The sequence below is a fragment of the Heterocephalus glaber genome, unplaced genomic scaffold, assembly GCF_053883595.1.
Source record: "Heterocephalus glaber isolate CG9 unplaced genomic scaffold, H.glaber_assembly_v1.0 deba00001472, whole genome shotgun sequence".
In the NCBI taxonomy this organism is placed as follows: Eukaryota; Metazoa; Chordata; class Mammalia; order Rodentia; family Bathyergidae; genus Heterocephalus; species Heterocephalus glaber.
In genome coordinates, this window is record NW_028258315.1 from 66,011,620 (window position 1) to 66,023,617 (window position 11,998).

An 11,998-nucleotide genomic window follows, 5' to 3' on the forward strand; every position below is an offset into this window, starting at 1 on the left:
CAACAAACTACCATCAAGATATTGAACATATTCAGCATCCCTAAGTTTCCTCATGCCTGTTCATATATCTTCCCTTCTGTTCCTCCTTCCATCTTCAGACAACAACTGGTCTGCTCTCTGTAATAATGGATTAGTTTACGTTTTCAACTTAAACAGGTGCATCTAGTAAGAATTTAGTTTCATTTAAGACATAACAGAAATCAGGCTGGGGATTTAGCTCAGTGGTTCCAGCACCTGCCTTGCAAGTGCAAGGTCCTGAGTTCAATCCCTGGTACTAAAAAAAAAAAAAAAAAAAAAAGACATAAAAGAAATCATAAAAACATTAAACATTTATGTCAATATCAAGATGCATAATTGTTTATTGATTTGCTTATATGTTCCACTCCAGACTTTTAGTTTTATTTATTCTTGTCATGATTAGTCATAAATTTATTATCTTTTTAAAATTTTCATGGCACATAGGACTATCATTTTCTTTTTTTAATATTTTCTAATACAACCAGTTCCATGTATCTGAGAGTTTCACATCTGCAGCCTTAACAAATTATAGATTGAAAAATATTCAGAAAAAATGCATATTTTCTTAAGTATCTCATAGATATTATAAGTAATTTAGAGATTATTTAAAGGGCACTTGAAGACACTATATGTTTTATGCAAATCCTGTGCCATTTCATATAAAGTACTTGAGCATCCACAGATTTTAGTATCTGTAGGGGACCATGGAACCAATTTTCAATGGATATCAAGTGACAACTGTATATTGTATCATATTTGCTTATTAAAATATGATTTCTATATAAATTTCATGAACTATTTTTCATATACTGTAGACTTAAAAACTTTTGATTTGTTCTCTGTATTTTCTTTCCTAGGCATAGTAATTATAATCTTCAAGTAGTAATTTTTCCTTTTAACATTTATGAATTCTAGATGATTGTCTTTCATTGCTTTACAATGTTTAAGACATGTGTTCTTAGTAACAGTGATAATCAATCCCAAGGAAAAATTGGTTCTGGAGGGGAAAAAGAGTCTTACACTTTTTAATATACATATCATGAATATACTTAGAGTAAATATATACCTTATCTCTCATAGTGAAATTAAATGGATCATCTAGCCCCCAAATCTTGGTTTCTACTACTATTCTACAATAGAAAGAATCAGGACAGGACTGCTTGGAGAAATGGCTAATACTACAGCTGGAATGGAAAATATACAAGATGAACCCAGAGCATCTTACAGTAAAGGAAGTGAAAAAGTGCCCCAAAACTTAAAACCAATAACTTCTACAACCCATACAACAACCCCTGATGATGAGGAAATGTCACAGGGGCCAACAGATAGAGCTCCCAATGACCAAAGATGAGACAACTTCAGCAACAAATAAAGTAGCATTCATAACCGAAGTATAAAATAATTATCTGTAAGACTAATATAAATTTATAATTGAATAAAGAAATAAGTAGGAATTATAGATACCTTTTTTGATGAAGAATTCAAAATAAAATAATTTGTGTAGGGAGATACTCTGGGCTTAAGATAGTGGTCAGACTCAAGCAGGGGAAAAAATGTGACATACGGATAAGTGAGGCATTATAGGACTCCAACTAGCCGTGATAAAAAAAAATCTACACCTAGGCATATAATAGTCAAGATTCAAGAAACACAACAGAAGAACAAAATACTACAAGCAGTTAGAGAAAAAAACAAACAACAAATCACATACACAGGAAAGCCCATCAGAATCACAGCAGACTTCTCAACACAAACCCTCAAGTCAAGAAGAGGCTGGACTGAAGTAGTTCAAGCCCTAAAAGAAAACAACTTCCAACTCAGATTGGTGTAGCCCATAAAACTATCTTTCAAAATTGATGGAGAAATGAGATACTTTCACGACAAAGAACCCATGACTAACTTTATGAATACCAAACCAGCACTCCAACACTTTTTAAACAATATCCTAGGAGAAGACAATGAGGGTCACAACCCCATGAAACCCAGCAGAATGAATCCATCAGGCAAGATAAGAAATTAAATACAAAGGTGGAGAATCCAACCACAGGAAAAGGTCATGACAAGAATAAGTCAATACATACCAATTACAATCATCAATGTTAATGAATGGTTTCAATTCAACAATCAAAAGAAATAGACTGGCAGAATGGGTAAAGAAGCAAGATCCAACAATATGCTGCATACAAGAAACACACTTAATTCAAAAGGAAACTCAGAGACTGAAAGTTATAGGGTGAAAAACAATTCTCCAAGTGACAGGACCCCCTCACCCCCAAAGCAGGAGTAGCTATCCTATTTGCACATGAAATGGATTTCAAACCAACACTGATTAAGAGAGACAAAGAAAGACACTACATCCTTATAAAGGGAACAATCCAAGAGGAAGAGATGACAATTATAAATATATATACACCAAATATTAGTGCACCCAACTATATAAAACAAATACTAATGGACATGAAAAATCAAATAAGCACTAATACAGTAGTAGTGGGGGACATCAATACCCCACTGTCACAAATAGATAGATCAACTAGACAAAATAAACAATGAAATACTAGAGCTCAATCAAACGCTCGAACAAATGGACTTAACAGATATTTACAGACTGTTCCACCCCACAAAATCAGAATACATATTCTTCTCAGTTCCACATGGGTCATTCTCAAAAATAGACCACATACTCACACATAGAACATGTTTAAGTAAGTGCAAAGGAATTGAAGTTATCCCCTGTATATTATCAGACCATAGCGCAATGAAATTAGAGTTCCATAGCAAAAGAAACCACAAGAATTTCATAAACACATGGAAATTCAACCACACACTTATGACTAACCAGTGTGTCACAGAGTAAATTAAAGAAGAAATCAGACACTTTCTAAAATTAAATGAAAATGCTAATAAAACATATTAGAATCTATGGGACACAATGAAAGTGGTCTTATGAGGGAAATTCATAGCAGTGAATACACATATTAGGAAAACAGAGCAAGCTCAAATAAATAAGCTAATGATGAACCTCAAGCTTCTAGAAAAAGAAGAGCAAAGCTCTTCAAAGCTCATGCAAAGGAAGAAATTATAAAGATCAGAGTAGAATCAATGCAATGGAGACTAAGAGAATTATACAAAAAAATCAATGAAGCCAAGAGTTGGTTCTTAAAGAATAAACAAAATTGACAAACCCTTAGCCAATCTTATAGAAGAAAGAAAATAAAAGGCCCAAATCCATGCAATCAGGAATGAAAAAGGTGAACAAACCCAGCGTGAAATCCAGGGGATCATCAATACCTACTTTGAGAATCTGTACACCAATAAGATGGAAAACACAGAAGAAATGGACAGATTCCTAGATATGTATGAATTAGCAAATTTGAACGAAGACCTAAAAATTCTAAACAACCCAGTATCAATCAATGAAATTGAAAATGGAATTAAAAACTTACCAACAAAGAAAATTGCAGGTCTTGATGGCTTCACTGCTGAATTCTACAAGGCATTTAGAGAAGAACTATTGCCACTACTGTTTAAACTCTTCAATGAAATTGAAAAGGAAGCAATACTCCAGAATTCATTCCTGGAAGCAAGCATCACCTTGATCCCCAAAGCAGAGAAAGACCCAACTGAAAAGAGAGCTATAGGCCAATCTCACTAATGAACATAGATGCAAAAATCCTTAATAAGATACTGGCAAACAGAATGCAGAAAATCATCAAGAAGATCATACACCCTGACCAAGTGGGATTCATCTCAGAATGCAGGGGTGGTTCAACATCCACAAATCAATGTAATACACTATATTAATAGAAGCAAGGACAACAATCATATGATCATCTCAATAGATGCAGAAAGTGTTTGAAAAAATCCAACACACATTCATGATAAACACCCTATAGAAAATTGGAATAGATGTTCTCTATCTCAACCTTATAAAAAAACCATCTATGAAAAATCAACAGCAAGTATTATACTAAATGGTCAAAAACTGAAATCCATGCTAAAATCAGGGATAAGACAAGGATATTCACTATCACCACTCCTGTTTAATATAGTTTTGGAAACATTAGCCACAGTGATTAGACAAGAGAAAGAAATAAAAGGAATAAACATAGGAAACAAAGAAGTTAAATTGTCATTACTTGCAAATGACATGATACTTTATGTAGAAGACCCCAAAAAACTCCACCAAAAGTCTTTTAGACTTAATAACCAAATTCAGTAGAGTAGCTGAATACAAGTTCAACACACAAAAATCAATAGCCTTCCTGTACATGAACAACAGACTCACTGAAGAAGGAACTGGAGAAACAATTCCCTTTACAATAGCATCCAAAAAATGAAATACCTAAGAATCAACCTAAGGAAAGAAAGCAAAGACCTCTACTCTGGAAACTACAGCACTGTGAAAAAAGAGATCAAAGAGGATATCAGAAAATAGAAAGACATCCCTTGCTCCTAGGTAGGAAGAATCAATATAGTGAAAATGGTCATAGTTCCAAAACTGCCATATAGATTCATTGTAACCCCAACTGAAATTCCAACAGCATACTTCGCAGAACTTGAATAAACAATCCAAAACTTCATTTGGAACCAGAAGAGACCTAGAATAGCAAAAGCAATTCTAGGCAACAGAGACATGGCAGGATGTATCACAATCCCCAACTTGAGACTATACTACAAAGCTACTGTGATAAAAACAGCATGGGGATGGCAAAGAAACCGACTCGAGGATCAGTGGAACATATTAGAAGATGCAGAATCAACTCCGGACATATTCAGCTACCTCAACTTTGACAAAGGAGCAAACCACCCTCACTCTAGGAAAGATAGCCTCTGTAATAAATGGTACTGGACTCTGAAAAAAGAGATTGAAGAGGATATAAGAAAATGGAAAGATATCCCTTGCTTCTGGGTAGGAAGAACAAATATAGTGAAAATGACCATACTTCCAAAACTGCTATATAGATTCAATGCAATCTCGATTGATATCCCAACAATATATTTAACAGAAGTAGAGAAAACAATCCAAAAATTCATTTCCAACCAGAAGAGACCTAGAATAGTAAAAGCAATTCTAGGCAACAAAGACATGACAGGAAGTATCACAATCCCCAACATGAAACTATACTACAAAGTCACTGTTAAAAAAACAAACCTGAGGATCAGTGCAATAGATTAGAAGATGCAGAAACTACTCCAAACATACTCAGCCACCTCATCTTTGACAAAGAAGTCAACCACACTCACTGGAGGAAAGATAGCCTATTTAATAAATGATGCTTGAAAAACTGGAATTCAACTTGCCAAAGATTAAAACTAGACCTAGATCTTTCACCATGCACTAAACTAAAATTGAAGTGGATCAAAGATCTAAGTATTAAAACAGAAACACTAAACCAGCTGGAAGAGAGGTTAAGTAGAACTCTTCAAGACATTGGTGTAGGAAAAGATTTCACGAAAAAAATCGCAGTCACATGTGAATCAGCACAAAGAATAAATAACTGGGGCCTCATCTTATTAAAAAAACTTTTGCACAGCAAGAGAAACCAATAGCACGATGAGACAACTGACAATATGGGAAAAAATTTTTACCAGCTGTTCCTTAGACTAAGAACTACTGTCTAGAATATATAAAGAACTTTAAAAAATCAGACCCCCCCCCAATTTAAAGGCCCAATCCATAAATGGGCATCTGAAATGAACAGACATTTCTCAGAAAAAGAAGTAAAAACAGCAAATAAACATATGAAAAAAATGTTCAACATCACTAGTCATTGAAGAGATGCAAATGAAAACAATGCTGAGATTCCACCTCATTTCTGAAAGAATGGCTGCTATCAAGAAATCAACCAATAACAAATGCTGACCGGTTGTGGGGAGAAAGGAACCCTTCTCCATTATTGGTGGGAGTGCAGACTGGTGCAACCACTGTGGAAATCAATATGGAGATACCTCAAAAAACTAGGATTAGAGGTCCTCTTCCTAAAAGAATTAAAGGAATCATACCACAGTGATATATGTGCACCCATGTTTATAGCAACACAGTTTGTAATAGCTAAAACGTGGAATCAGCCCAATTGCCCATCAACTGGAGACTGGATTAAGAAGATTGTGATTTTTTTTATATAAAATGGAGTACTACTCAGCCTTAAAGAATGAGAAACTAGAGACATTTATAGTTAAATGAGTGCACATTGAGGCAATACCCTTAAGTGAAATAAATAGGACAGACATGTGTAAATGCTGAATAGTTTCTCTGATGCAAGAAACTGAAAGTGTAGGTAAGGATCAAAATGTATAATAGATAATGTAAAATAGGCAGAAAATGTCTAAAGTGGAAGAGAGAGTGGGAGTCATAGGAGAAAGGAAAAAAGAGATCAGAATAAATATGAGAAAAGGAAAAAACAGAAACAAAGTCTTTGTAAATAGTCAGGGGTGTTGGGGTTGAAGGGAGGGAAGGGGAATGGGAAAAAAAAATAAGAACAAAAATATATCAGGTAAAGGTACAAATTCCCAATTTTGAATGTCATCATATATTGTACACCCAAATGTACCAATACAATTAATGAATTTAAAAAAAGATAGTGGTCAGAACTCTCTAATTCTCAAGTGTGGACTGTGAATAATATCTTCCTTCAAAAAGCAAGGTATTAAAAAAAAAAAGAGTAGCTTTAAGCTGGAGAAGACTGACAAACATTACCTCAGCTGCCAAAGCTGCCAAAGCTGACAAGATATCCTGATAGTATGTCCTCCTTATGTGATAAGATGGAAATGCCATTCTGTGTCCTTCCTCCAAAGGACTATGGTGCCTCTTCATTAAACCCCAGTACCTTTCTTTTTTTTAGGGGCTTTTTTTTTTGTCTTTTTTTTCACTTTTCTTTTTTGGTACCGGGAATTGAACCCAGGGCCTTGAGCTTGTTGGGCAGGTGCTGCGCTGCTGAGCTAAATCCCAGCCCCCAGTACCTTTCTTACCAGCAGCTCCTGAATGCACAATAAGTTACCCAGAATATATATGATTTCAGTTAAAAGTTTGTTTGAAAATAAAACCATTTCTTTTTATCCATAATTTCATGTACAGTACCATTTTATCATTTTATATTTTTTTAATTTAAATTTCTTCCTCATGACATTCTCTGTGACACTTGGACATAAGCTGTGTTGGTTTTGTCTGTGTTTATAGAGCAGATAAAGTACTTTCTTTTTGATTTAGCATAGCTGTGTGGCAGCATCCTCTTGTAGAGCCAAATCAAGAAGATAAACTGTACATAAAACTTTAAAAAATACCTATGGATTAAAGCCACAGTATTTTTCTGTGTCGCTTTCCCAATGAGAGATTGTCTATTTTCAGAGATCATGGGGAAAATGTTGCATTTTGCAAGGATAATACACTTATCTGTGTAGTATGAAAGAAAAAATCCATTGCCTTATAGGAAAAAAATTAATCAGTCAAAATAGAACAGAACAAATCTGAAACTGGAAAAGGAATTTGACTCTTCCATTTTTTATTGAATATATACACACTCAGGGAAAATGTATGTATGTGCCATAAGTATGCAGCTTATAAAATCTTCACAAATTGAATATGTTTATGCAATAAGCACTCAGATGAAAAGTACAATGTTGCCAGCACCTCAGAAACCTATCTTGTAGTCTCTTCCAGGAAATAATCCTCATCTCCTAAGAGTAATCTTTTGCTTTGATTTTTAACAGAAGGGATTATTACTAGCTATTTTTTAACTTTCTATAAATTGAATCATGCCACACATATTTTTGTGTCTGATCATTTCACCATATTTTGTCTATGAGAATTACTCATATTGTTGCATGTGCTTATAAATCCTCTGTTTTCATTGAGTATAATGTATCATTATTGGATGTATCATAATTATTAAGTTAGTTGCCATTTATATAGTTTCTAGCTTGGGGTCTTAAGAATAGTGCATTATGAACATTCTTGTGTGTAATCTCATAATTCATGGCCACGCCCTGTAATGTGCATAGTACACATTTCTTTCAGGAATAGCAGTAGAAATAAAATTGCTGGTCACTGATAGTCATTTATTCAATTTAAACATATACATAACAAAGAATATTTCAAAATGGTTTTAGTAATTAGTATTCTAACTATATCTAAGAGTTCTAGATGTTTAGGATCACTGCAAGTATTTGGTATTATCAATCTGCTCATTTAGGCATTTTAGAATGTACAGTACATGTGTATTGTGGCATCTCTTTGTGATTTTAATTCACGTTTCTCTTCTGAATAATGAAATTCAGTACCTTTTACATGTTTCTTGTTCATTTGCACATTTTTTTTGAAAAAATGTCTAATTATTTGCCTATTTTTAAGTTAGGTTGATTGATATTTTCTTATGGACTTTAAAAAATTGGGGGGTATCAGTTATTTATTATATGTATATATTGGAAAGGCTTCTATGTGTCTTTTCTGCTCTCCCAAGGATGTTGTACAATTCTCAAATCTTTGGAATGAAGCCTACTTCATCAGTGAAAGAGGATACAGGGAGACTGAGTGCAATTAATGACCTAACAGAAACACTAATTTAGAAACCATGTGAAATAATCCTTGTTGAAGGGGAAGCTTATGTTAGATTTTAAGAATACTCTAAATATTTAGAGTATTCTTAATTGTTTATCTATAAAAGAGAGGAATAGATAAAATGTGAGAGGAAGAAGAGAAAAAATATGAGGGAAAAGCCAAGTGATAGAGAAAGTATGAGGAGAAAATAAGGATAAGGAAAATATGAGATTGTAGGTGGAAAGTGATAGGGAGATTGTATCCAGCTATTGAGCTAACAATCAATCAAGTTCAGATAACAGCCAGAAACAATCTTTGAGGTGGGCATTGTGGGAAATTGTAGAATTTAGTTATCTAGTTGTAAGAATAGATCACAAGAAGTTTGTTAACTGAGAAAATTAAGTCATTTCTGGGAAATTCCACAAGTCTGTTTGTTAAAAAAAAATTCCAGAAAACATTAAGAGACATTGTCAAAGTTTCATGGGAGAAAAACAAGTTTTCCTAGTTTTCTTATTTACCATTGCCTGGGATCAGAGGACCACGACCCAATGACTCTATGGGTGGTGAGAGAGATATGACTCACTATGGACATCTGTGATGTTTGTGGTGGGCTGGTGGGCTTGATTTTGGCTGAAGTCCCCCTGATCTCTTGATATGATTTGATAAGAAGAGGGCTGCGGTGTGCTTTTTGATGTATGGGATTGGTGAATGGAAACGGGGGACTTGTAAATTCATCTGTAGCTTTTATGAGTCACTTAAAGTCACTTGTCATGAGAGGTTAAAATTGGAAAGATGATAACCAGAATAACTAAGCTGCTTTCCTACATGTATAAAAGCCTTACTTCTTTCCTTTGTGATTGTCGAACAATGTCAGAGGAGTAAACTTCTATTCTTCCCTCAGGCTGTCTTCTTTCTTTAAAGGTCGGTGCTCTCCAGGGTCTCAGGTCTCCCTTTAGAGAGACCACCAGCAAGTGGCGCCCAAACAGGGACCTCGAATCCTCTCAGTGGAGGTAAGGTGAAAATAAGGGAGTGATCAGCATTCTGTGAGTCAGAGAAGACTCAGGAATTTCTGGGTAACAGTGGGACAGGGGTCTTCACAGTTTGGTGAAGCCATTTCAAACCTTAAACTTCTATTAAAGAGGTTTGGATTTAAGATCCATAAGGAGGATCTAAAACGATGTTTGCATACAGCAAATGGATTTTATAATTTGGCTGAGTTCAAGGAAGGCTGGTCCGAGGATAAATGGAGTGAAGTGCTTGCTTGTGTTCAAAAGGCTTATAAAAAAGGAGTATTGATTGATGACAGGTTTTGGGGAACTGCTATTGTAATACAGCTTTTTCTTCATTGTCCTGAAGGCTTAACTGCATGAACAGAGTTATCAGATCAGGCTAAATTAGCTCTTGAACAAGGTTTAATTGAGGAAGATGAGAAAAATGTGACAAATGATTTAATTCAAATTATACCTCAGGATAAGGATGATAAATCTGATGAAGAAGGGTTTCCTTGCCCTTTGGCTCCTTTACCTCCCCCTCAAGTTATACCCCTGGCTACTTCTATGCTAACTCCAGCTGAAGGAAAAATTAGAAACCTTTGTTCCTCAGCACAAGGAGCAAAAATGTCTAATAAAACTATTCCCATGCAGCAAGATCTTTTAGGACCCATAGATCAGCCTATGCTGTTAGTTAAATACAATAATAAATCTTTAAAAGCCAAATCTAGAAAACAGCCCATGATAAAATCATATCCTCTCCAAAATCACAAAAGACAGAAATTTAATACTGATTCTTCTTCCTCCTCAAAAAGTAGCTCAGGGGAAGATGGTGGCGAGGGTGAGGTGAGGCACTGGTGACCAAAGTGCCTATGTGGGCAGATGTGGAGTAAAGATGGCCTGCCATGGCAGGAAGGGATAGCAGGCACCCGGTGTGGAGCCAACATGATGGGCCCACATGAGCTGCCTGCACCACGCTCTGTCCGCCTGGCTGCATACCCACTTTGGCACCTGGACGTTGGCCTGGAGGCACTGCTGCCATGCTGCCCCTGCTGTGGTCCTAGCGCCACTCAGCTTTGTGCAGCATGAGCCCCTGGCACCTGAGAGGCCCCAGTGGCACCCTGTTAGGACCCACATGGGCTCCACCGGCCTGGCCCGGTTGCGCTGGTGCTCGGACGGCTGCACGTTGCGGAAGCTGCCGGTACACGTGGGGCTGGTGCTGGCTGAGGATGAGCTCAGCCTGCCAGACGTGGTGAGCTTGGCGGTGTGGGCCATGACAGTGGACATCTCATACATCAGCATGTACGACCACCAAGGTATTTAAAAAATAATAATAATAATAATTCCAGACAGATGGATGCTACTCATTATCCTCCATTTGGCAAATTCTGTTATTTACATGTATGCATTGATACTTATTCCAAATTCATATGGGCCTCTGCTCGTATAGGAGAATCAACTAAACATGTTATTGTTCATTTATTAGAATGCTTTGCTATAATGGGAGTTCCTGGATCTATAAAAACAGATAATGGACCTGTGTATACTAGCTTAAAATTTTAAAATTTTTTACAAGAATATCATATTAAACATAATCCTCAGGGACAAACACTTGTAGAATGAGCTCATCATATGTTAAAATTACAATTAAATAAAATAAAAAAGGGGGACTATGGGGAAAAGGAATACAGGGAAAAGGAAATTGATTCCTTAGGTGAAGGACAAAATGTAACCTATAAGAAATTTATGAAACAATACAAACACCACATCAACTTTTACATATTACTTTATTTACATTAAATTTTTAAAATTTGCCACAAAGAGACATTGAATCTTGGGCTGAAAAACATTTTAAAGAAATTGACTCAGAATCACCTCAACCAGTCTGGATAAAATTAGATCATGATAATTGGACACCAGGACAGATGCTTGCAAAGGGGAAGGGATATCCTTGTATTTCCACAGATGGTGGAACAACCCAAATCTGGCTTCCTGAATGAAGAATTAAATTCCAGAATCAAGACATTAACCTGGACAATGGGTCTCCAAGAACAAATAGTGCTTAAACAATCTTTAAGCACTATTCCAAAAAGATTGAAAGAAGAGCTTGTTCAAAAAAATTACAAAGCTCTCTCTTAAACCAAAGAGAAAAAGAAAGAAAAAGTCTTATAAAAGTCTCATGCTAAATACCAGTCCAAACTCCTTGATTGGGATATGTTAACTAATCTGGTAGCAAAGGCTCTAGACTACATGTCATCTATGGGCCCAGCCCTCCCCCCCCCCCCCCGCCGCCACCCGGAGTCTAGACGCCCAGTACTTTTCTTCCTTACTATGATATCTCTATTAAATTCATCCACTGCTCAGGTAGGTATAAGTATGTCAGATTTGATTATTTGGCCCCTCAAAATGGTACCAGTAGTATTATAATTAAAGACTGGGTAAATGTAAAACCTAT

The 11,998-nt window shown here is 35.8% G+C and overlaps 1 pseudogene; it reads left to right on the forward strand.

The window, feature by feature from the left end:
* Positions 1 to 10,501: 10,501 nt before the first annotated feature.
* On the forward strand, positions 10,502 to 10,867 carry LOC147826389 (dehydrodolichyl diphosphate synthase complex subunit NUS1 pseudogene; annotated as a pseudogene).
* The last annotated feature ends 1,131 nt before the right edge of the window (positions 10,868 to 11,998 follow it).